The sequence below is a fragment of the Myotis nattereri genome (assembly GCF_964212035.1).
Source record: "Myotis nattereri genome assembly, chromosome: 1".
In the NCBI taxonomy this organism is placed as follows: Eukaryota; Metazoa; Chordata; class Mammalia; order Chiroptera; family Vespertilionidae; genus Myotis; species Myotis nattereri.
In genome coordinates this window covers 49,767,369-49,791,459 of record NC_138075.1, presented here as the reverse complement: position 1 = coordinate 49,791,459, position 24,091 = coordinate 49,767,369, and positions in this window count along the sequence as shown.

The window sequence follows — 24,091 nt, the reverse complement described above, 5'->3', positions numbered from 1 at the left end:
GCCCGCCGCCCCTCCCACCACCCCCCACCCCGTATGTCCAGGCTCTTGTTCCCTGGTCCTTAAAGCCTCTGTTGCATATCCACCATAGCCACTATTTCAGGACCAATTTAAATCTCATCCCCAACCAATTAAGCAATCACTTCACTGTGCCCTTTACATGAGCTCCTTCCATTTTCTCACTGGAGATGCCAAGATGAGTGGTACCCATCCTGCTTTCTAGTGCCTTCCTAAGAGAAGGCAAGACAGACAAGTAAAAAAAAAAAAAAATATATATATATATATATATATATATATATATATATATATATATATATATTATATATATATAAATATATATATGCTAGGGGCCCGGTGCACGAAATTCGTGCACTGGGTGGGGGGGGCGGGGAGTGTCCCTCAGCCCAGCCTGCCCCCTCTCACATACTGGGAGTCCTCAGGCGTTGACCCCCATCACCCTCTGATCGCCTGATCGGCCCCTTGCCCAGGCCTGATGCGTCTGCCAGAGGTGTCAGGCTTGGACAGGGGACTCCCATCTCCCCCCGGTCACTGGCTCTGGCCCCCGCCCAGGCCTGAGGCCTCTGGCCCAGGAATCATGCCTGGGCAGGGGACCCCCATCTCCCTCTGATCGCTTGCTCCACCCCCCCGCCCAAGCCTGACACCTCTGACCCAGGCTTCAGGCCTGGGCAAGGGGACCATCATATCCCCCCAATCCCCGGCTCCGCCCCCCACCCAGGCCTGATGCCTGGGCCAGAGGAGTTGACCCTCATCACCCTCCGATCACCAATCACCGGATCGGCCCCTTGACCAGGCCTGAGGCCTCCGGCAGAGGTGTCAGGCCTGGGCAGGGGACCCCCAGCTCCCCGCAGTTGCAGGCTCCGCCCCTGCCCAGGCCTAACGCCTCTGGCCTAGGCGTCCTGCCCGGGCAGCGGGAACCTGCAGTGGCAGCGGGGGGTGCCACGATTGTGGGCTTCGCTTTAGGCCCAGGCAAGGGACCTCCTAGCTCCTGGGACTGCCAGCTTCGACCGTGCCCAGCTCCCATCGCTGGCTCCACCCCTACTTCCTGCTATCACTGGCCAGGGTGGCAAAGGTGCCTGATTCTCCGATCATGGCTGGGGGGCAGGGCAAAGGCGGCCCCGGGGCCACCTTTGCCCTGCCCCCCAGCTCTTAGCTCCCCCCTGGGTTTCCGATCACTGTCAGTGGCAGGGGGCTTCTTCCTGCTTTCCCTTTCACCTCCCTGCATTGTGCCTACATATGCAAATTAGCCGCCATCTTGTTGGCAGTTAACTGCCAATCTTAGTTGGCAGTTAATTTGCATATAGCCCTGATTAGCCAATGAAAACGGTATCGCCGTATGCCAATTACCATTTTTCTCTTTTATTAGTATATATATATATATATATATATATATATATATATATATATATATATGTCTAAGCGACCGTTTGACCATTCAACCGGTAGCTATGATGCACACTGACCACCAGGGGGCAGATGCTCAATGCACTGGCATGGAAACATGGAACAGACTGATGAATCTCAGAGGGAAGGGGGGTGGGGGAAGGGCAGGAAGAGTTTAACCAAAGATCTTATACACATACTGGAGGCCTGGTACACAGATTTGTGCACTGGTGGAGTCTCTCGGCCTGGCCTGTGGGGATCGGGCGGAATCCATACACCAGGCCTCTGACACCCCCCAAGGGGTCCCGGATTGTGAGAGGGCACAGGCCAGGCCAAGGGACACACACCCCCATGCACGAATTCGTGCACCGGGCCTCTAGTTAACTATAATACATTGAGCTGATATATAGAATGCATCATATAGACATGTGTAGGCTATTAAATATTAATCCTACCACCAAAAAGTGGCCATGGGAAGGCTCTGGGAAGTGGCAGCATTTCAGCAGCGCCTCTAAAGTGAGCAGTGGGTTTCCAGGAAAGATGACAGAATGTCACATGCCAAGGCACAGAGGCAGGTACAAAATGCAATCAAGAACAGGGACAGATTCAAGGTAGTTGGAGCCCAGAGTGTGTGGAGCAGAAGAATTACATGAGTCTGGAAGGGAAACCTGGGACCTAGTGTGTCAGGTCTGCCAAAGTAGGAGTTTGGACTTTAACCCAAGGGTGTGGGGGCCTTTTAAGGGTCATTTAGGACCAATGTCTGATACTATATGTTTAATGTTACTCATAACTCTGATAGCAGTATGGAGGGCAGAGGGCAAAGATAGCAGTTAGGAAGCTATTATAGTCCACGTAAGACATAATGGAGTCTTTTACCATGGTAGAGGCAGTGCATGTAAAAAAGAAGGGATGCATATAGGCCCTTCATCGATTAGGTCCTTCCTAATTTACCCCTCATCCTTCAGTAGATATTATTTCTCCCTGCTGTTTCACTTAAACCACAGCTTATATTTTTATATGTATTAGCATTTTTGACTCATAGTTTTATCCCCTCCATATTAAATCAAAAATACCTGAGTCTGATTATGGTAGATGCTGAAGAAATGAGTAAAGGGACTTGTACAAATTTGTCTCAGAGTTGTTCAGTTGTCAGAAATAGAATCCTACTCAATATAACTTGAGGAAAGGGAGGTTTATTATTAGATACTAGAGGCCCGGTGAACAAAAATTTGTGCACTCGGGGGGGGTCCCTCAGCCCGGTCTGTGCCCTCTCGCAGTCTGGGACCCCTCAGGGAATGACCATCTGCTTGCTTAGGCCCACTCCCCGGGGAATGGGGCCTAAACTGGCAATCAGACATCCCTCTGGCAGCCCGGGAGCCCTCGGGGGATGTCCACTTGCCAGCAGGGAGCAGGCCTAAGCTGTAGTCGGACATCCTTAGTGCTGCTGAGGAGGCAGGAGAGGCTCCCACTACCAGCGCTATACTGGCAGCCATCAGCCTGGCTTGTGGCTGAGCAGAGCTCCCCCTGTGGGAGCTCACTGACCACCAGGGGGCAGCTCCTGCATTGAGCGTCTGCCCCCTGGTGATCAGTGTGTGACCAGTTATTCCTAGTCGTTCTGCTGTTAGGGTCAATTTGCATATTACCCTTTTATTATATAGGATAGAGGCCTGGTGCATGGGTGGGGGGCGGCTGGTTTGCCCTGAAGGGTGTCCTTGATCAGGGTGGGGGTCCCAGTGGGGTGCCTGGCCAGCCTGGATGAGGGGCTGATGGCTGTTTCAGGCTGGACACATCCTTCAAGGTGGAGGTCTCCACTGGGGTGCCTGGCCAGCCTGGGTGAGGGGCTGAGGGCCGTTTTCAGGCTGGCCACAACTCCTTCAGGGTGGGGGGTCCTTCTGGGGTACCTGGCCAGTCTGGGTGAGGGGCTGATGGCTGTTTGCAGGCTGGCCAACCCCCCAGGAGGGAACCTCACCCCATGAGGATGTGGCCAGCCTGGGTGAGGGGCTGATGGCTATTTGCAGACTGGCCACAGCCCCTTCAGTGTGGAGGTCCCCACTGGGGTGCCTGGACAGCCTGGGTGAGGGGCTGATGGCTGTTTGCAGGCTGGCCATGGACCCCAGCCACCCAAGCTCCCAGTGGAGGCTGGCTGGAAGCAGGTATCTAGGATTTATTTAGCTTCTATAATTGAAACTTTGCTGCCAGGAGCAGAGTTCCACAGCCAGCCAGGGCGAGTGGGAAGCTTGGCTTCCTCCATCGCTGGGGCAACCAAGCCTCCTATTTGCTCCAGTTCCATGACCGCCAGCCACCATCTTGGTTGGGTTAATTTGCATATAGTCGCTCTGATTGGTTGGTGGGCGTGGCTTGGGGCATAGCAAAGGTACGGTCAATTGGCATCTTTGTCTTTTATTAGTGTAGACAAGGATAGAAACTGGGGGCAGGAAATGGAGGCAGGCCCCAAGAAGGAACTTCCAGGTTAGGGATAAAAATGAACTAACTCTTCGGCTCTGGCTCTCAGAGTTCAAATTCTCAAAAGAGAAGACCTATCTCCCCAGGTATAATCAAGTGTGACCAGGGCAGGATGGGGTCACATGATACCAGGAAGGCAAAAAGAGTCCACTCCTCTTGATAGGGTTGCTTGTTTCCTGCCTATATATGACATCTTTGCTAGAAATAGTATATTTCAAAATGCTTAACAGACATGGGTCTCAACTATTCACAAACCACAATTATGTGAAGAAGTAGTTTGTAAAACAAAATACCTAAATCCAGGAATATCCATTCTTCAAACCCAAGAGCATTTTGATCAGACAATATAATGTTTCAGACACTCTTAACTCATCCATTCACTGACAAACAATTGCTGAACACTTATATGAACTAACCCTGTGCTTGGGACTAGGGTTAGGGTTAGGGTTAGGGTTAGGGTTAGGTTAGGGTTAGGGTCCCAAGCACAGGGGAGAATTTTAAAAAACAAATCATTTCACTCATGACGATCACTGAGGAGACAAGGTGCTGTCTTTCAGTTAAGCACTCAAGAAATGGGGCCAACGGGAAAGTGGTTTATTAAACACTGAAACTTCTCCCCAAAGTTTCTATAATTACTTCAAGTACTTAGTGATATTCTAAAGTCATTTTATTCAGCAATAATATTTAAGATTAATATATTCTCTCTGGTATCTATAGTAACCAGTCTTTTGGCATAGTATTAAGATTAGGGATTTATTTATATTTAGGCTTCACCCAAGAGGAAGATTTTTGTATAATTTATTGTTACATTTAGAGAGCATAAAACCTTTAGGCCACAATGTGTAGTTAATATTCAGAATTAAATCAGTTTATTATGCATCAACTGGTAGGTCAAATTCAGCTTTGTGTGATATAATTTATAATACAGGTTTTTGCCCGAAGCAACATGGAAGCCCTGGAGCAGTGCTGTGAATTATTACAACTAAATCGGGGACTACCTGCCAAAATATACACCACTGCTTGTATTTCTGTTGCACGAAGACCATAAACATGATTTCCAAGAGCTCCGTGCTGCAAGGACATCTAAATAAAATATCAGCTTCATGACCAGTGTCAGCATCTAGAAACTTCTTTCCTTTCTTTGCAGCTGCTACAAGTCTGGGTTTCTGTGGCAATTCACTTCTTAGCCACTTACAAAATGGCAGTTTACAGACTTGGTGACTACACAGTGTAAGCATATTTTTCTCTTTTAATGGGTGCGCAAACGACACTGCAGCGAGCACACTTACAATCATTATTAAAGCTGTATTTGGAAAGCAACCTTAAATATGGCATTTAATAAGCCAAGATATTTTAATAAAAGATGCAGTGCATACTTAAGCTATATTATGAATTTCCTTTGTTGAATACCATTTGTGTTTCTGATCACTGCTCACCCAGCTCCTTGGCTAAGATTTTTAAACTAAAGCATGGATGGGCTCTTTTTGGACTGTGGGTTTTGATTGTCTTCATTCCAAAGGAGGCTTTATTGCTCTGCACAAAGGCTAGCAAATGTGGTTACCCTCTGTATGAGTGGGTTTTCTATTTTACAGATCCATAAAAATGATAGAAAAGAATTTTAATCAAAACATTCCAAGGTAGGAGAAGGTTAAGTAAACTAACAGTTTTAGTTTCAGATATCAACTCTTAGTAACCCTTAGTCATTTACATTTTAGGATTCTAATAAATAAACCTTAGTCCAATGTAAAAACAAAGTTGAAAAAAAAGAGAAACTAAGAAAACTTTTCCTATGGACACACAATTTGTCCATAAATTTAAGATAAAATAAAAAAAAAACTAACTGGATTTTATTTTCTTTTTTAAATTTATCTTTATTGTTGAAAGTATTACAGATGTTCCCTCTTTTTCCCCATTGGCCCTTTCTAGCCCGCATCCGCCCACAGCCCACCCCAGGCCTTCACCACACTATTGTCTGTGTCCATGGGTTATGCATATATGCATATAAGTTCTTTGGTTAATCTCTTCCTACCCACCCACCCCCACCTTCCCTCTTTGCTGCTATGTCTCTAGATCTATTTTGTTCATCAGTTTATTTGGTTCTTTAGATTCCACATAGGAGTGAAATCAAGTAATACTTGTCTTTCTCTGACTGGCTTATTTTGCTTTAAAATCAAATCCTTGTTCATCAGGAAGCTGGCCACAATCAAGCTTTCAGAACGACCAGGCAAAACCAGGGCCTCTCACTCTTGCTCCCATTTAGTGCACCAGGAGTTGCTGGCAGCTGGGAGCCTAGATCATTGATGCTTCTGAGCTAGGATATCTGCGAATGCCCAGGGGAGACCCAACTGGGGATGTGACAGTAATCAGCTGTCACACATGACTCAGCAGAGAAGCAGAAACAGCTGTCCAAGCAACAGCGGTCACCTGGTTGGATTAACTGGATGGGATGATCTATATAGTCTTTCCAACACTGATATTCTATACACCTATACTCTCTGCCGAAAAGGGTGAGAAGGTGCCATTCACTCAGCAAGCATGCAACAAGAACCTTCTCCAATATGGCACACTGCCTCCTAAATGGCAGTGAGCTCTTTGAAGCAGTGATTGCATTTAACATGTGTTTTATATCCTTTGGCTTGAATCTCAGGCGCACAGGTGTGGGAAGAGACCACTTCTATCAGCCACAGGGGCCCATCCCTGCCCCAGAGGTGCAGTTGCCTCCTGTCACCTGTGATAGGGGCTCTGAGCATACATCTTAGGTGAAGTTCGATTCATGCCATAAACACATTTACTTGCCTGAATAAAGAAAACAGGTGTGTGGCTGCCTCGTGCATGGGGACACACTGCTCGGTGGGCCATGTGACTAGGCAAGCTGGAGCAGGTGTACCGCTGGCAGGCAGACCCCAAACACGCTCCTAGTAAGATATGGTACGATGACTGCCGTGTGCTAACTGGCTGCTCTTTTGTGTTGCCTCACAAGCCCATGAGGTTGAGAACATGCCAAAGCCCTTGCTACTGCAGGTAGAGAGAACTGCAGGCAGCAGCCAGGAGGTTTGGGATCAAAAGCAGAGAGTCTTTGGGGCAAGATATCACCAACTTGGGAGTCTCCACACTTCAGGACTTCCCTACGGTTCAATGAGGCTCCATCAGGCCATCCTTCACATATGGAACAAATATTGGTTGAGCACCTGCTAGTTTCATTATTTTAAAACAGCTTTAAAAATATTGTATTTACCACCTATCAGGTTTCCCACATTTTCTAAAACTTCACCATATTCTTTGGCTTGGTCTGGGATTACATATTTTCTGAACACCAAGCAGCATATGTATTCCCATTTTAATATTTTAAAACAGAAGTCTTACAATTGTGTGTTTTTTTTTCGCCCTAGAAACCTATAATGTGGTGCTTATTAGATATAATTATTTGTTGTTATATTTGATCTTAGCAACAACAAATATATATCAATAAATTTGTACCAACCATAATTAACTTTTACAAACAAGAATTCTGATTAAGAACTTTTTAAAAGAAAATGGGAGAAAAGGAACAAACTCCTGATGCATGCAACCATGTGGATGAATCCTAAACACACTGTGCTAAGTGAAAGAAAGCAGACACTAAAGGCTACATCCTGCGTGAGTGGGTTCATATGATATTCTTGAGAAGATAAAGCTAAAGGGATCAGGTTGCCAAGGTCTGGGGGAGGAGGAGGGTTCAACTACAAAGGATATAAGAATATCTGAGGTAATAGAACACTTTTGTATCGTGATTGTGGTGGTGGCTGCAGGACTGCATAGTTTGTCAAGTCTCTTAGGGTGAATTTTCCTCTCCATAAGTAAATAAAAGGGAGATTATTTTCAGATAACTAAAGTAAAGAATTATGTTGTGGGGCTTAATTAGTATTTCAATGCATGTGATAGACAAAGCCTGTCTAAATAAAAGGGGTATGCAGTGCTAGAAATGTCTGGGCACACTATGACTGCAGGGAAGACCTTGAGTTGTGTTTTAATGTGTCCTCCCATGCTCACACAGTACTCATAGCTGCAGACCTACTACAGAGTGATTGTAAGCTCAGGTACATCCAGGGAAGAGAAGAGAGGAAAGCTGTGCCCCTTTACTTCCTCTGCAGGGGGAGAAAAAGAGTCCCTAGCACAAAAGAGCCTATTTCAATTGACTATAAAGTAAACTCCACAAGGGCAAGGAGTATGAATTACATATTGATGCATAGATAGTACTCTTGAAAATGACACATAAAGGCCCTCAACAATATAGTGTTGAATTAATGGATGAGTTGCAGCTGACCTACCTAAGTTTACTCAAATGATCATTCTCCATTTCCAAATACATGAATATGTCAGATAAAATCTAACCCAAAAATGTTGGGTACATAATGGAGCTTGAAACCAAGGTAGATGACAAAAATAAAGAGAAAACTCAAAGTCAGTGTGGTGAGCAAGAACTAAAACTAAAATGTCTTATTATTCTTGGGTCTGGATATCAGTCCTAATAGCTGGGGAATGGATTTCTGATACATGCAGGGAGGGGAGAGAGACCAATGGCTTCCTGCTCATGAAAGGCTAAAACTGCCAGCACCCATGAAGGGCTGCGTCACATTTGAAACAGCAGAGCTTCAGCCACAGTTCAATGAAGCAGAAAGGAAGCTTGACGTCCACCACACAAGGGTGAAAAGAGTCACCTGCCAGGAGTTGGAACCCCCAGTCTAAATTGAGACGTTCGCATTGTACACTGCATATTTACTGTGTGACCCTCCACCCAAGCTGAGAAATTAACATACTCATGGTCTAGGACCCAGGAGCCCTGGCAAAGGCAACCACCAAGTCACCATTGACCCCAGGAACTCCCACAGACAACGCAAACCCCACAGAACTTGACTTCATAATCCAAGAGTATAGGTATTGCAAGGTAAAACACCACCATGGAAAGAGTCAGCCGATGTACCCCTTGTGCCTAGAAATAATAAAACTATTTGAAAGAGGCTTTAAAATCTTTATGATTAACATGTTCAAGGCAGAGGTACATTTACTGTAAAGCTAATGAAGCCAAAGCTCAGGGCCTCTCACTGGCACAGGCCCTTTGCAAAAGCCCAATGTGCTCAAATAGGTTTTTGTAAAATTTATAAAAGATACTTTAACCTTAATTGGTTAAGACCATTGTCTCTTTCTATTCTGCTTCTGTCACCCTTCTAGTATTATTTGAAGTCATTGGAATGGCAATGGGCACCTCTGGGATTGGGCTAAAGTTGAAGATATAATTTCATTTGGATTTAGTGGAACATATATATGTGGTTCATAATCATTTCCATGTAGTCATATGAAAGTACAGGACCAGAGAAAGTATCCCAATATAAACTTGTTCTACAGTACCCGGCACCACAAATATGTAGAAAAGAAAAAAAATATTGAAAAGTATAGCTCCTGGAGCTTATATGTAGAAAATTCTTTCAGTTCTTATAAATCATATCTGAAAGAAATTAGAAATTAAATGTATGATATTGCCAAAAGATGAAAGTAACTTTTTTTAAACCACAAATAATAAATTTAAATTTTGATCAAATATGCTAGAGAAAAGATTAAGTTATCTTTCTATTTTCATCTTAAAGAGAATATTAGAAATATGACATACCTGGAAGAAGTCAACTATAGAGAAGTGTCAGGACTTAATAAAAGTATATTGTTACTTTTCTAAATTTTGTGTGGTATTTGGTGGTATTTATCAGGTTTTGTACATCTGTAATTTTTGTGATTTCTGTTCTCATTCCAAATAAATATTGTCTATTGTATTTAATTTTGTGTTTGTAATTGCATATTCTTTTTCTTAAAGAATATGCAGTGTATAAGCTTCAGGTTTCACAAAATGTTATCTCGCTGGTCCTAAAAGTTAACAGCTGGAATAGAAATTTTATGGCATAAATAGGGCAATATGAAAAAAATTGAAAAAGAATCAAATATGAAATCTGGAAAAAAATACAGTGAGTAAAAAACATCAGTGGAAGGGTTTGAACAAAAAAAACTAGACAGAACAAATGAAAGATTTAGTGAATTATAAAAATAGATATAAGGATATTGCTCAAAATGCAACAAGGAGATAGAAAATATAAAAAAAAGATTTAATATACATGAAGGATATAGTAACTTCCAACATATACATTAGAGTTCCAGAATATGTGAATAGAAAAAAATGGAGAAGAGTCAATATTCAAAGAGATAATACTGAAGAATTTCCAGAATTGAAGATGTAAGTCCACATATGGTAGTAACATACAAAATCTTGCGAAGAATAAATTAAAGCAAATGCACACTTACATACACAGTAATAAAAAATATATGATAAACGGACAACTTTAAAAGCCAGCAGAAACAAAAAAGAAAAATTAGCAAGCAAGTGATTAGACCAACTGAATTCTTCCTACTAGGAACAGCAGATGTCGGAAAACAGTGGAGTATACCAACCAACTAAACCACCATTCAAGAATGAATGCTAAACAATGGCATTTTCAGATATATACTAAGATAGTTTACCATACACAGATCCTTTTTGAAAGAGTTACTAAAAAATACTTCAGGAAGAAAGAAAGATATTGGCAAACCTGAAATTATGACAAGTGTGAGAAGAAATCAAGGAGAAACTTAACTACTGAAGAAAAATAAAATGGAAAGTGTGAGAGGAGAGATCAAAGTTTAAGTTTCTACATTGTTCAGGAGAAAAGTGAAGTTAATGAATGAGAGTTACAGTATATTAAATTGAAAATGAATTTCAAAACAAAAACACTAATTCAAAAATATGTATCCCATACTTACTGCAGCATTATTTTCAATAGCCAAATCATGGAAACAACCTAAGTGTCCATTTATGGATGACTGGATAAAGAAATTACACACACACATACACACACACACACACAGTGGAATATTATTTAGCCATAAAAATAATGAAATATTTCCATTTTTTACATCTATAGACCGTGAGGGCATTATGCTAAGTGAAATAAGTCATACAGAGAAAGACAAATGCTATATACACTCACTTATATGTAAATATAAACAACAACAACAACAAACAAATACAAAGAACAAATTGGGTTGCCAGAGGCATGAAATAGGAGTGGGCAGAATGGGTAAAAGGGGTCAAAAGATACAAATTTTCAGTTATAAAATAAATGTCATGTAATATAACATATAGCATGGTGAATATCCTATATAATAAAAGGCTAATATGCAAATTGTCCCCTCAGGAGTTCAACTGGCTGGGAGTTCGACCACTCGCTATGATGTGCACTGACCACCTGGGGGTGGCACAGAATGAAGGAAGGCCCTGGCTGGCAACCAGATGGCCTGAATTGGCCCTGATTGCTGGCTAGGCCTACGGACCCTACCCATGCACGAATTTTGTGTACTGGACCTCTAGTAGTTAATAATACTGTATTGCATAATTGAAAGTTGCTAAGAGAGTAGATCTTAAAAGATCTCATCACAAGGGGAAAAAATTGTAACTATGTATGGTAAAGGATGTTAAACTTTACCATAAACCACAAATAATAAAGTCAAATAAGCTAGAGATGACTCAACATCATAGAAATTGTCAGTTTTCCCTTGGTTAAGTAAAAATTTTAATGGAAGTTCAATAGATTTACTGTAATGATAATTTACAATGTGTAAAAATATTAAATCATTACATTGTACATCTGAAACTAATGTAATGTTATATGTCAATCAATAAGAAAAATGCATGTTAATATACAAGTCAACAGCCTTTACATACATAATAATCAGTTAAGGAAATAATGGTAGAGGCAAAAAACAAAACAAAAACCCACATACATTTGACATAACAAAAGATTAAATATTTAGGAAAAGCTTAGCAAGAGATGTATAAAATCTATATAAGCAAAACTTTTAAATACTCTTGGAAGATATGAAAATAAAGTTAAACAAATGGAAGGAATCCATTCTTGGATAAGGATGACTCAACCTAATAAAAATTGTCCATCTCCCTTGGTTAATTAAAAAACTTAATGCAAGTTCAATACAACTTCAACAAGTATTGTTAAGTTAGACAAGTTGCAACTAAAGTTCTCATAAGGGGACGAAAACATGCATTGGATAGCTAGGAAAATACATTAAAAGCACACACACACATAGAAGTACCACCAAAAAATAAAAATGAAGAAAATAGAGAAAACTAAAGAAATTTAATAGAAAGCAAAGGGAGTGGGGGAAAGGGAGGAAATAAAGCTTATTAAAAACGCAAAATAAAACTGTAGAAATAATAAAAAAATACTAGTAATTACAACAAATAAAATTATATTCACTAAATAAGCAGAAACACCTAAATGAATTCTTAAACAAGCAATATTCCATTTTAAAAAATACATATTTAAAGCAAGTTCAACACAAAAGTTGAATATAAAGGAATTTATGGATGTGAGGGCGATCTGGCTGCGACATCTGTCACCCCATTGATCGCCAGGGTTGATTCGGCTGATCTGGCTGGCTAGGCAGGTGTCCCCCTCCTCCCTCACCGATCCATGTGCGTCCCTTCTGAAGCTGTGCGCTCGGTCGAAGAAGACAACCTTCCCCCCCCGAGGAGAGGACCGGTCTTCGGTCAAGGGTATACGAGTAGCTGCGCTCCCCTGCTAGAACCTCCAAACAAGCTCTCAAGGTCCATTTAAAGGAATTTATAAAGTTTGAACAAAAAGAAATAAAAAAGATGTAATGTAATAGGGAAATACTAACAAAATGGGAAATAGAAGTTATGGCCAAAAGCATAATAACAAGAATATTTCAGGATGATTAACTCTAGCTGCTACGATGACAAATCCCTGAAATGCCAATGGCTTGCTATATAAAGTCTTATATAGACTAGGAGGATGCCTCCACATTGTAGCCCTGTCATCTGGTACATATGGCCTCCAAGATGATCATGGCAAAGGAAGAGAGGCATGAAGGTGGCACCCCAGAGGTGAAACATGTCATCTCTTCTCACAGTACATTCTCCAGAACTAGTCAGATGGCCCAGCCTGACAGCAAGAATATAGAGTACTAACCATACCTTCCACAAGACAATCCACCAAGGAGATAAAACAATCATGAATTTGTGGGAGTGCAATAGTATCTTCTCACGTAAAGCAAAAGTGACAGAATTACATGGATAAGTTGGCAAATCAACATAGCTAGTGGGAATTTTCTTCACACATCAATTAGTAAGAGATCAAGCAGACCAAAAATTAGCAAATAAATAGATTTGAAGAGGACTAATGACAACCTTGAGCTAATAATGACACAAAAAGCCCTGGGACCCAACAAGTAGAGAATACTCATTCTTTTTATATAAAGAGAACATCTTAAGTTGATCACCTACTAGGTCATAAAGGTTGTTTCCTGAAATTTCATGAAATCTGTCATACAAACTTATTATATGACTACAAAGTAATTAAAATTAAATAGAGATAAAAAGCATAAATTTAGAAAGAAAAAAATCACACTTCTAGATAACCAGTGAGTTAAAAACAGAAACATCATACTCCCAGCCAGGTGACTCAGTTGGTTGGAACACATGTGATAGAACAGAAGTGAAGAAGCTTTGTAAACCCAAGTGCCAGCTAAACTTCAGCTGCTTTCATCTGCTCTATCACGACGGCATAGTTTTTGCGTACTGCCCCCCATTTACAAGCAAACTACACAACTTTCTATAAGAATGCTTATGTGGCCCTAGCTGGTTTGGCTCAGTGGTTAGAATGCTTATGTAGCCCTAGCTGGTTCAGCTGCAGACTGAAGGGTCTCAGGTTTGGTTCCAGTCAAGGGCATGTTCTGGCCCTGGTGAGGGCAGATGTGGGAGGCAAACCAGTCGATGTGTCCCTCTCACATTGATGTTTCTCTTTCTGTCTGTCTCCCTCCCTTTCATTCTCTCTAAAAAATCAATAAAAATATCCTTGGTGAGGATTAACAACAACAAAAAGTGTGCTTATGAGGGAGAGAACCCTTAGTACACCTGCTTTTCACCTGCTCCCACAGAGGGCCACACCCTGCCGTGGATCCCACCACCTCCCCAGTACTGCCATCACCTCTCTAGGGACCTGCTGCCTGGGGCTCATAGCCACACTTGCTTATCTAAAGCGGGGTTAGTGTCTGAGCAGGGGAAGGGGAGACAGTATCCTGGGTGCTGCCCCATGAGGTGGGCATGGGCACCAGGCAGGGGAAGTCTGGGGCAGATGCAGGAAGAAAAGGGAACACAGAAAAGGGACTACAGAGTAGAGAAGGAAGAGGGTGACATTTTCAGAGACTGTGGCTTCTGTGGCTCTAGTCTTTTCACAGGGGCCAGTGCTGGACACAGAGAAAGCTCGTTTGTGCCCAGTTGACTTTCTCAGATCAGCCCTGTGGGTCAGCACCCAGTTCTCCACCTGGAGCAATCCTTACAGAGCTGCACCATTCTATTGCCCTTACAGACTGCAAAATATTTTGACACACGTTTTCTCTCTTGCTCTTCTCAACGCATCTGTGAGGAAAATACTATCAGCTCCATCAAAAAGATAGATAAGAAAATTAGGTCTTGAGTAATTTAAATGCATCATTCAAGGCCACACATTCTACTATAAATAATCCAGTTGGATCTCAGTCAATCAAACCGTGTCTGGTGCCAACTCTTCTAGTCTACAAGTGACAAGTGGCTTGTTAGGTAAATTTGCTGACACTGTTCCACCCACACTTTTCAGACCCAGCTTCTATTTTTGTTTTTGTTTTTTAATTTGACCAGTTGTAGGAGTTAGATAACTATTTGGGGTTATTCATTCACTTCCACATTTATTAAGAGCCTACAATGCATATAACACTGTTCCCTGCAACAGAGGGTTAGAGGAACGAGGATGAATTACACAGCATTGATGTCTCACTATCTTCTTCTTTCTCATCTTCACAGCAAAATATGCATCTGTCAAATCTCTATCTTCTTCACCCCTTCATTATCTCACTCCTTGACTGTTTCAATAGGCTCATACCTGGTCTCTGAGCCTGCAGCCGCACCCTGTTCCTGTCTATCTTTCTACAGCAGCTCAGGGCCACGCCTCTCCTCTGCTGTAGCCCTCTATGTGTTCCCCACAGAACAGGAAAAAGAACAAGACCATAAGATGGGCTGCAGGGGACCCTCTGGGTCTATTTCTCACCCCGCCCCCATCTCTTGCCATTCTCCCTGGTGCTTCAATAATGCTTTTGTCTCCCATACAGTTGCCTTTGCTCATTCCCAGCCTTTGTATATTCAGTGCTCTCTGCCTGGTATACTCCTTCCTATTCTTGCCTAGCACATTTCTATTTAGCCTTTACAATAAAACTCAGGTACTCCCTTTGCTTAGAATGCCTTTCTGATAGTCTTCCCTGCCTCCCAACAGCTCCATCTTCTTACATGGACTTAACCCCTTGTCACATTGTGAGGTAAACCTTCTGTACTTGTCTGTCTCTCCTTCTAAATGGTGATCTCCCAGACAGTGGAGCAAGTTATAGGCACATCTTAGCACCTACCTCACAGCCTGTCTGAAACATAGTATAGACTCAATAAGTAATTTTTAATTTGATTGAGAGCATAGTGTTCCTATCATATACTTACTCTCCACCTAAAAATAACTTTTTCTCTTTAGATATCCCTCAGCCTGGTAGAAGGTAGGGTGTAGTAAAGATTGTGTGATTCCATAAATTTTTTCTTTTAATGTGTTAATCTTAAAATCATTCATTATGTACACATTCATTACATATTTATTGAAAGGTGAAAGTTCTAGGTTTGGTATGTGTGGCAAGGATTAAAACAGTTTTTGAGCATCTACTATGGGTTCTGTCCTAGTGGGCATACGGTAGTATCAGACATACTCTCCACCTGCAAGGTGGCAAGGTCATTGTTGAGAATAGGATCTGGGCACTTGGGAGGGAGAATGCGGTACTCATGAGTCCAAGCTGGAGGGGAGGGGAATTATCAGAGCCAAGAGGACAGATGAGCTGTCTGAGGGAGAGAAGGTAGAGCCAAGAGCAAAAGCTCAGGTGTTGAGTCCTGGGCTCCCGGGATCTGACAGAGGAGGAAGAGCAGCCATCTACAGTGCACAGTACAGCAGGGAGGTCAAGGACAAAGAAGACAGTCACACTGGACCATACGAGAGACTGCCCTTAGGTTGGAGCATAACTACTGGGATGCTGGGACCATTTCCGTAGCTCCTTTTACAGTTCAATAAGTATTTTTTCATTATTGTGTTTTTATCGACTGATTGACAACAGGCTTAAACAGACAGGCTCGATGAGGCCCTTAAGCCAGAGCAGATCCATCTCTCTCTATCGAACTGAGAAGAGGAGGAGGAGGAGTAATTCTCCACCCCTGGCCTCCACCATCCCTGTGCATTATTAAGCATCACCACATCAGTATTCCGACCCCAAAGTCCCTCCGAATACCCATGTAAACATTCATTTACATTTAGATTGTACTTCTCTGGATTCTGACTCTATCCATGAAAACTCTAACAAGCCAATTATCAAGAAAACCAACATGTCATTTTTAAGCCTTTTGGGTGGAGCTCTTCTCCTTCACAGGAAACTCCTCTGTTGAGCCTGAAGCCAGTTGTTCCTGACCAGACGGATTTGGTCAGCACCCCAGCACATTCAAGGACAAAACTAAAATGATGTGCTCTTCAGTAGAAAAAGATGAAGGTTGGGGAAGCATGGGAGCAAACATTCCTTACACTTCAATGGGTAGAGAGGGAGGGGTCGTCAAGGGAAACATTATAGAGGAGAAACCTTGGGAAAACCGCTTGGGAGGGTGGAAAGCACTCTGCCCTGGAATCCCGCAGCACTCACTCAAAGCCCAGCCTCCTTCCTGTCTTCTCCGCTTGAGCTTCAGTTCCCAGACATCTCTATGCAGTGGGGTCAGAGTTTCCGTTAACTGGGTTAGTGTGCACCTGAAAAGACTGTCTTGCTGATTAAATGGAGCAATTTATTTTGAATGCCCCTGGCACAAAGTAGACATTCAGTAATTGCTATTCCCTTCTGAATGAAGGGCAGGATGGTGATTGGGAGAAAGCAGAGATGAAGCATCCTCCTGGGAAGTGAGAAGCTCTGAGTCAAACCATTGGGTCTGGGCAGTGAGGAAGTTAGGTGGCCAGTTCAGTGGCTATAGAATTACTATCCCTAGTGAAAATAGGGGTTCTTTCATCAAATCTTGGATCAAGGGCTAAATTTAAGGACAAGTAAAAGGAGGGGAGGTACTTCTTCGCCCAGCAGGTGATTAACATAGGGCGTGAGTCATGCCTGGAAATGTACCAACTCTCTTCCCTCAGAGGTATCAGTGAGGTTTCTCCTCCCTACTTACTAGAAATGCAATCCAAGTCCTGGGAGAAAAGGGAGAAACAAAGAACAGAGTGGGAGTGAAACAACTGATACTAACACCCCATGTGCTGCACAACACGTGGAGTTAGAGCCCACACCCACGCAGGCCGTGATGTTGTGGATTCCAGACCACAATTAGCACAATAAACTTACTAGGCTAATCTTTATGAGGGTCCCATGGAGCTAAGGAGTATGCTCTCTGACATACATTAAAACCCAAATGCCTTCACTGGCCTTCAGTTGGTATCTCCATCGCATCTGGTGACCCAAGATGCCTTCACAGCACCTGATTCTTGTCAGCACCCTTACAGTCATCTTTGATGGAAGGAAGAAGACCCTCCATGCTGGATATTTTGGAAGTGGGGTAGATGGAGAAATTGGGACACAGAGAAGAACCTGGCCAAGAAGCATGAAAACCTCATCTTATCCTGTTCACTGTTTTATATGGCTTCAAACCTGTGCCATCTCTTCATTAATAAAAGGAAGATGTCCATGTAGCTCAGAACAAATGTCTGGATAAACGGGTAATAGGGGCTCACTTTTGTATGACCCCAAAGCATAGTCACACCTTTTTTTTTTCTTTTCCTTTTTCTTTTTTTTTTAGATCCTCACAGGATTGTTGAAAGGAAGGCTGGGGAAATAGCAGGTTTTCCCATCCTTCGCAGCTGAGGAATCTGGAACTCAGAGAACTTAAGTGGCTCCTCAAGAGCGAGTCAGGACTAAAACTGGCCCCAGTCCTGATGCCCATTCTACTCCAACTCACTGCCAATTTTTGCTATAAAAATTGATTGTAAAATATTCATAAAATATGGTATTTCTTTTTATATAATTTTATTGTTTCCCACTTTAACCAAAGTATTGCATATTCATCATAGAAAATTTAGAAAGAACAAGTAAGTAAAAGGCAGAAAATCATGATTGTCCACAGCTCCGCCAAAATATAATGTTGCTTAAAGAGAAAACACAAGGACAATGTACGGCTCTCCTAAATCACCTAATATACAATCCCGAGAATACTGCAAGGATGATAGAGTTCGAGAATTACAGTGGGCAGCAAGTTGGGCTGGTGCTTTGGGGGAGACTGGCTGTAATGAGGAGTAACAGGGCAGCAGCTAAAGGTAAAGGTGGAGCCCTACAGTTTTAATTTTTCAGCTCAATCGGTATGATCATCAGGATGATCCAGTGGAGAGAAAAGCTGTTGGTGTCCTAGGAGGGAAAGGAGATACCTTTGAGAGGTAGTGCTGCATGGAGGGATGGGACTTAAAGGTTATTTGTCCGTATCATGAGGCAGAGTAAATGGGCACAGGATGGGAAGGGGGAGATGCGGTGATGAGTCTTTGCTGATTCTTTCTATTTAAAAAAATGTTTTCAGTGAAATAGGAGACAAGGTCTGAATGGGAGGATGAGGAAGAGATTGGAGGGCTTTGAGGAGAAAAGAGAGGATGGAGAATGGGAGAGGAAGTAGGGGAGGGCTCCACCGAAGCCCTCAACTCGATTTTGTGTTTTCTCCAGTCGCAGAGGCACAGGCTTGTAAGAGACGAAGAGTTGGATTTTATCAAACTGGTTCATCAAGCCGGAATGCAAACTGGAAGAAGAGCAAGGGGGTGGGGGCAAAAATATTGAAATGGTGAGAGAAGAAAAGGCTTTTGGAATGTTAGGGAAAAGGTAAGAACACAATGTAGGTGGATCAATGGCTAATAGATGACAGGCTGTTGGAACTGAGGTAGGAATGGATGCAAGCTAGAAAGAGAGAAGGTAGTGATCATAGAGATGGATGTTAGAAATGATATTAGTAATGACAAATTCACCTTGAAAGTGAATGGATGAATTAGGGGAGGACAGGTTCATGGGCAAGATGAGCTCAAGGAATTTGGAGGCCAAAATATTGGCAACATCAAGTATGTCTATAATGAAATTATCAAGAATTATGACAGAGTAGTATTGGATAATGTAAAGGAAAACATGAACTAAAATCATGGAGAAAATGTGGATGCTGACCCAAAGATAAATGGTTAGCTGCCCACTACACCAACCAATAGTATCAGAAATGTCATTAGGTATTTAATCTTGGAACCCCAATAATCAAAAGCTTTTACAGTAGGGTTCTACTTAATATGAAATGACTTAAAGATAGAGATTTTCTTTAAGATAAGAAATCAAACAAATAAGTCAGGACATAAAATCATAAAATGCATACATTCCTGGCCTCTTCTGTCCGGGGAATTCTCTAATTTAAAAGTATACCGACATTGTGAATGATACATCACTAAGCTTGGTCTGAAGAGTGCTGAGTTTTATCCCTGTGGGCATTTAAATTACTGGTGGATCACCTTGAACTAGTGGAGGCTTATTTGTAGGCTTTGTTAGGACAGGTCTATTTCAGTGCCTTAATCCTAAACTGTGGTCTTTACTGTAAGATGTGGTCTTTCTAGGATTTTAATGGCAAGCTCAAGGCATTGGCACAGCCCCTCTAAGTCTTGGCAGGATTCGACTCCAAACTCAGTCTCCCTGAAGAAGACAGAAATCTCTGCTGAGCTTTTTAAGTGTTTTACAGTCATTTTTTTCTCTGGGCCCCTGGAATCTCACCCTGTACATGAGCAATTCAGGGGGCAGCCAGGGAATTGAGAGCAGCCTGGATATAGCTTGATGGTCACCGCTTTACAGTACATCCTACTTCAATTACCAGTTGCTCTGCAGTCTGAGGCGTACGAGTGTAACTTTCTGTTTGAGCTCCCCTACTATGCATTGCATAGACTGGGGACTGCCATCCAGAGAACAGGCTTATGAAGTGGGCCTCATAGAATACTGTTCCCTTATTTCAAATGTCAAGTCCTCTCCAGCTTCTGCCTGCCACATATTGTTTTCTAGTGCCTTTAAACAATGGTTTCATATATTTTCCATCAGTAGGAGGTTTAGTCCAATAAAGGCCATATTACCATTACTAGAACTGAAACTTAGGAAGAGCCTGTGAAACACACATATTTGTTCCTCCTCTACTAAAAATACTGCAAAGGACATCCCTTCACCCAAGTAACAGCTAATGTTCTTCCGATGGCTATATGTAGTCTGGACCCTGGTAGCAAGAAAGGTGTTTCCAGAGGAGACTTTTCTTAAACAGAGACATGAGGGTGAACATGATGACAAAATGGAAAAGTGCTTTATAAAATACTATGTGCAAAGACATAAGGACTTGAGACTTGGGAGTTCAGAGAGTGACAACTAGCTCCCGCCAGACTGAACAGAAGATTTGATGAGAAAGGTAAAGAGGAGAGTCTAGAACAGTAGTTCTCAATCCTCCACACACAATAGCATCAGAGGTGTCTGCTGAAATGCAGGTCCTCAGACCATCTGGCACATAGCAGCTTTGGGAAATCCAAGTCTAGAGAGTCATGAGGGCTCCGTGCATGGTAACACATTTAGATTTTAATTTCTAATCAATGGAAATCATTGAAGTACTTTTCACCAAATGCAGAAAGGAAAAACAAGTGTGTCCATGGCCAACTGCATGTCAAAGCCATGTTTTCCCTCTCTTAAGCAAGGAGCTTTCCAACATTTCAGAGAACTATAGCCTTCCTTCGGATCATTAATAGGCTTTAAAAACAGAATGTAGCACACAGTAGATTCTCAATAAATGCTAAATAAATGAAATGTAATATGGTTTATATAAGTAACTGTTATCTCCACTCAATATATAATTCCTCACTTGATCTCTCTCTTTTAAAGGCCTTATTTATATATGCTTAAAGACCCATTCAGAAAGCCTTCGGATTCAGCATGCCTTCGTTCACCAAATTTATAGGAAGGACAATCTTGAGCCATCTGGTGCCTATTTAATTTTTAACCACCTCTCCCTTGAAATATTTCTTTCTTCATTCTTATTTTGTCCTAAAAACTTGGCTAAGAGCTAAACTGCACCATCTGTGACTTCCAGTAAATACAACTGTTGCTAATGAAATTACCCAGTTTTATCACTTTGATTTAAACGCCTTGCCTGCTTTTCCTCTGACCTTTTGTTGCTTGCCATCAAACTAGGGCTTTTGTGAATTTAGATACATACATCCATGTAGGTCAGTCTTGAGGAATAAATCTTCTCTGCGAAGCACGAGAACCTCAGCCAAGCCCGCCCAGCAGGCTGACAAGGGAGGTGGGGGCCGGGACTGAGCAGAGAAATATGGATGGCACTTGTGCCCATCCGCTCAATGTGCGCAGGGCCCCAGGGCAGACCCCCGCCATGTGACCAAGTGGCTGCTCGGTCTGGCTCTCCGGCCTCCCATTTGTTAGATGCTGACGATATTAATGAGTTGGGGTGTTGGAGCCCGTTCCTTGGCCTTGGGTGTTGGTTCCCCCTGCACAGGATCGCTTGACCTGATTGAAGAAAAGGAAAGTTCAGAGACTCCAAACTTCACCCAAGTGGGAAGAAGGCTTTTCAGAAAAGGAGAATCTTTGGAAGAAGCCAAAGGACAGCTTTTCCATTTAGGTAGCACACCTGTCTTTGTCAGTGGCCCCATTAAAGGAATGAAAGAGAATAAAGACCATTCATCTATCAATTTATTCAGTCATCAACTTATCAGTACTTTTGTTCACTATATTAGCCAATTAAAGACCTGGAAGGTATTATTAGTAATAGCAGCAGTTGACACTTATTGAGACTTTACTATGTAGCAGGCGCTGTGCTAAGCACCTTTCCTTATCAGTTCATTTAATCCTCACAATAATCCTACAGCTGAGAACTGTCATAGGAAAGTGAGGCTTAAAGAGAATAAGTAGCTTGTCCAGGGTCCCACAGATATTCACTCCTGCTCATAGCCTCAATGCTTTACTGTTTTGCATTTACTGGGTGCTCTCTTGGGTGCTAGACACTGTGCCAGGAACTGGGATACAACAATGAAAAAAATGCAGTCCTCACCCACTGTCTGAGGCAGCGAGAGATGAAAATACAAATACACCATCTGAATGAGACAACACAGTGTTGGAAACCATTCTGGGGTCCCAGAGAGAAGAGATGTGGCCGGTGGAGCCAGGGAGACAGTCACAGCAGAGGAGACATTAGGTCTGGGATTTGAAGGGAGAATGGGAGTTTGATCACCAAAGATGAAAAGAGATGAAGGGAAGCCCAGGCAGAAGGAACAGCATGTCCAAAAAAGGAGAAGTCTAAAAAGCAGGCAAAGGGGAAGGAAATACCAACTGAGCTTGGATGGGGGAAGAGCGGATTGGGAGGTGTCTTGCCCAGGCGGAGGAGGCTGGGATCACAAGTGGGGAGTCAACCTCAGAACTTGACATGAAAGCTTCCTGTCGCTGAGTCTCTTATTGTGATCTAGAGGGGGTGAGGGTCTTCCAAGGCAGCCCAACAGATCTGGTTAGCCTTTGGCCTAGGAAGCAGCAGGACTGAGCTTTCCTCACTCAACTTTCATTGGCCTTAAGCACTTGACTGCTTCCCCATGGAGGTCAAGTCCCTCAGCTCAGTGAGGAGATAGACAACACCCATAAAGTGCCCTACTGTCCCCATTCTTGCCTCTGCCTCTGCCTCCCTTCTAATGTGAGAATACTGATGTAGTGTACCAACTACAAAAACACGTTCAGCCTCTGTACATGTTCTGTCAATGTAGTATGACTTGAGTAAATATACAATTTCCATAGTCCCAAATGCACCCCATTGATTCTGCCTTCACTTTCTACATTGCTTCCTTCTTAGAACAAGGCTTTTAAAGGCTGATGCTAAAAGAATGCTATAGACCAGATTGACACCAGGCACAATTTCATCAACAGGATGTCTCAGATCTGTCAATCTCCTCCAAAGGCTCCAATGGGAGAGATGGGTGAGGCAAGAAAACCTTGCCTTGGAGCAAGGGGCAGCAAACATGTTCAGTAAATAGTAAACCTGATAGTAACTACTGTAGGTTCTATGGGTCACTTGGTCTCTCTCGCAACTATTTAACTCTACTGTTGTAGCATGAAAGCAGCCATAGCCGTGTGAAGCAATGAATAAATATATGTGACTGTGCTCTAATAAAACTTTATTTACAAAGATAGGGGATGTGGCTAGATTTGGTCTACTGTCTTTAGTCTGCCAACAACTGCATTAGAGGATCCCTACTAAGACAGGTCAGTGGGGACCTATAAAAGGAACTAGAACGCCAACATGAAAAGTGTTCTTGGGATGCTAAACTAGGACCTGCCTAACTAACTTATGTGGTAAGCCCTCAAACATAGCAAGGCTCCCAGAGCCTGCTCCTGAAAATAACCCCCTTTTCTGACCTCCAATAAAATACAGTCTCAGCATCACCTTGGCTTCATTCTTTACTTTCACCCACTTTATTCAATTTACCACTAAGAGCTGCTATTTCCTCCAGTGAAACTAATGCTTAAGAGTTAAGAATCAAGTCTAGCCCTGGCTGGTGTTAGAGGGGTGACCTGAATTCTGAAGGTTTATGGGATTGATTCCCTGTGAAGGGCATGTACCTGAGTTGCAAGTTCGATCCCCTGGTTGAGGTGAGTGCAAGATGCAACCAATTGATGTGTCTCTCTCACATCAATGTTTCGTCTACCTCTCTCTCTCTGTCCCTTCCATTCTCTCTAAAAATCAATGGGAAAAAAATATCCTCAGGTGAGGATTAAAAAAAAAAAAGAAGAAGAATCAGGTCCACAGTTAGTTATATAGCAGTAAGGGACAAAGCCAGGACTTAAATTAAGTTTGTCTGACACTAAAGATGGATGAATATCCTCACTGAATCTTTACTTTCCAAGAATCCCTGGGAAACGTGTTTGGTGTAAAGTAGGCCATGATGGCAGATATTTGGTGGCAAGACAGGGCATCTCTGGGACCCCTTATCCCATGACCTTTGCCTTCAGGAACTGGACC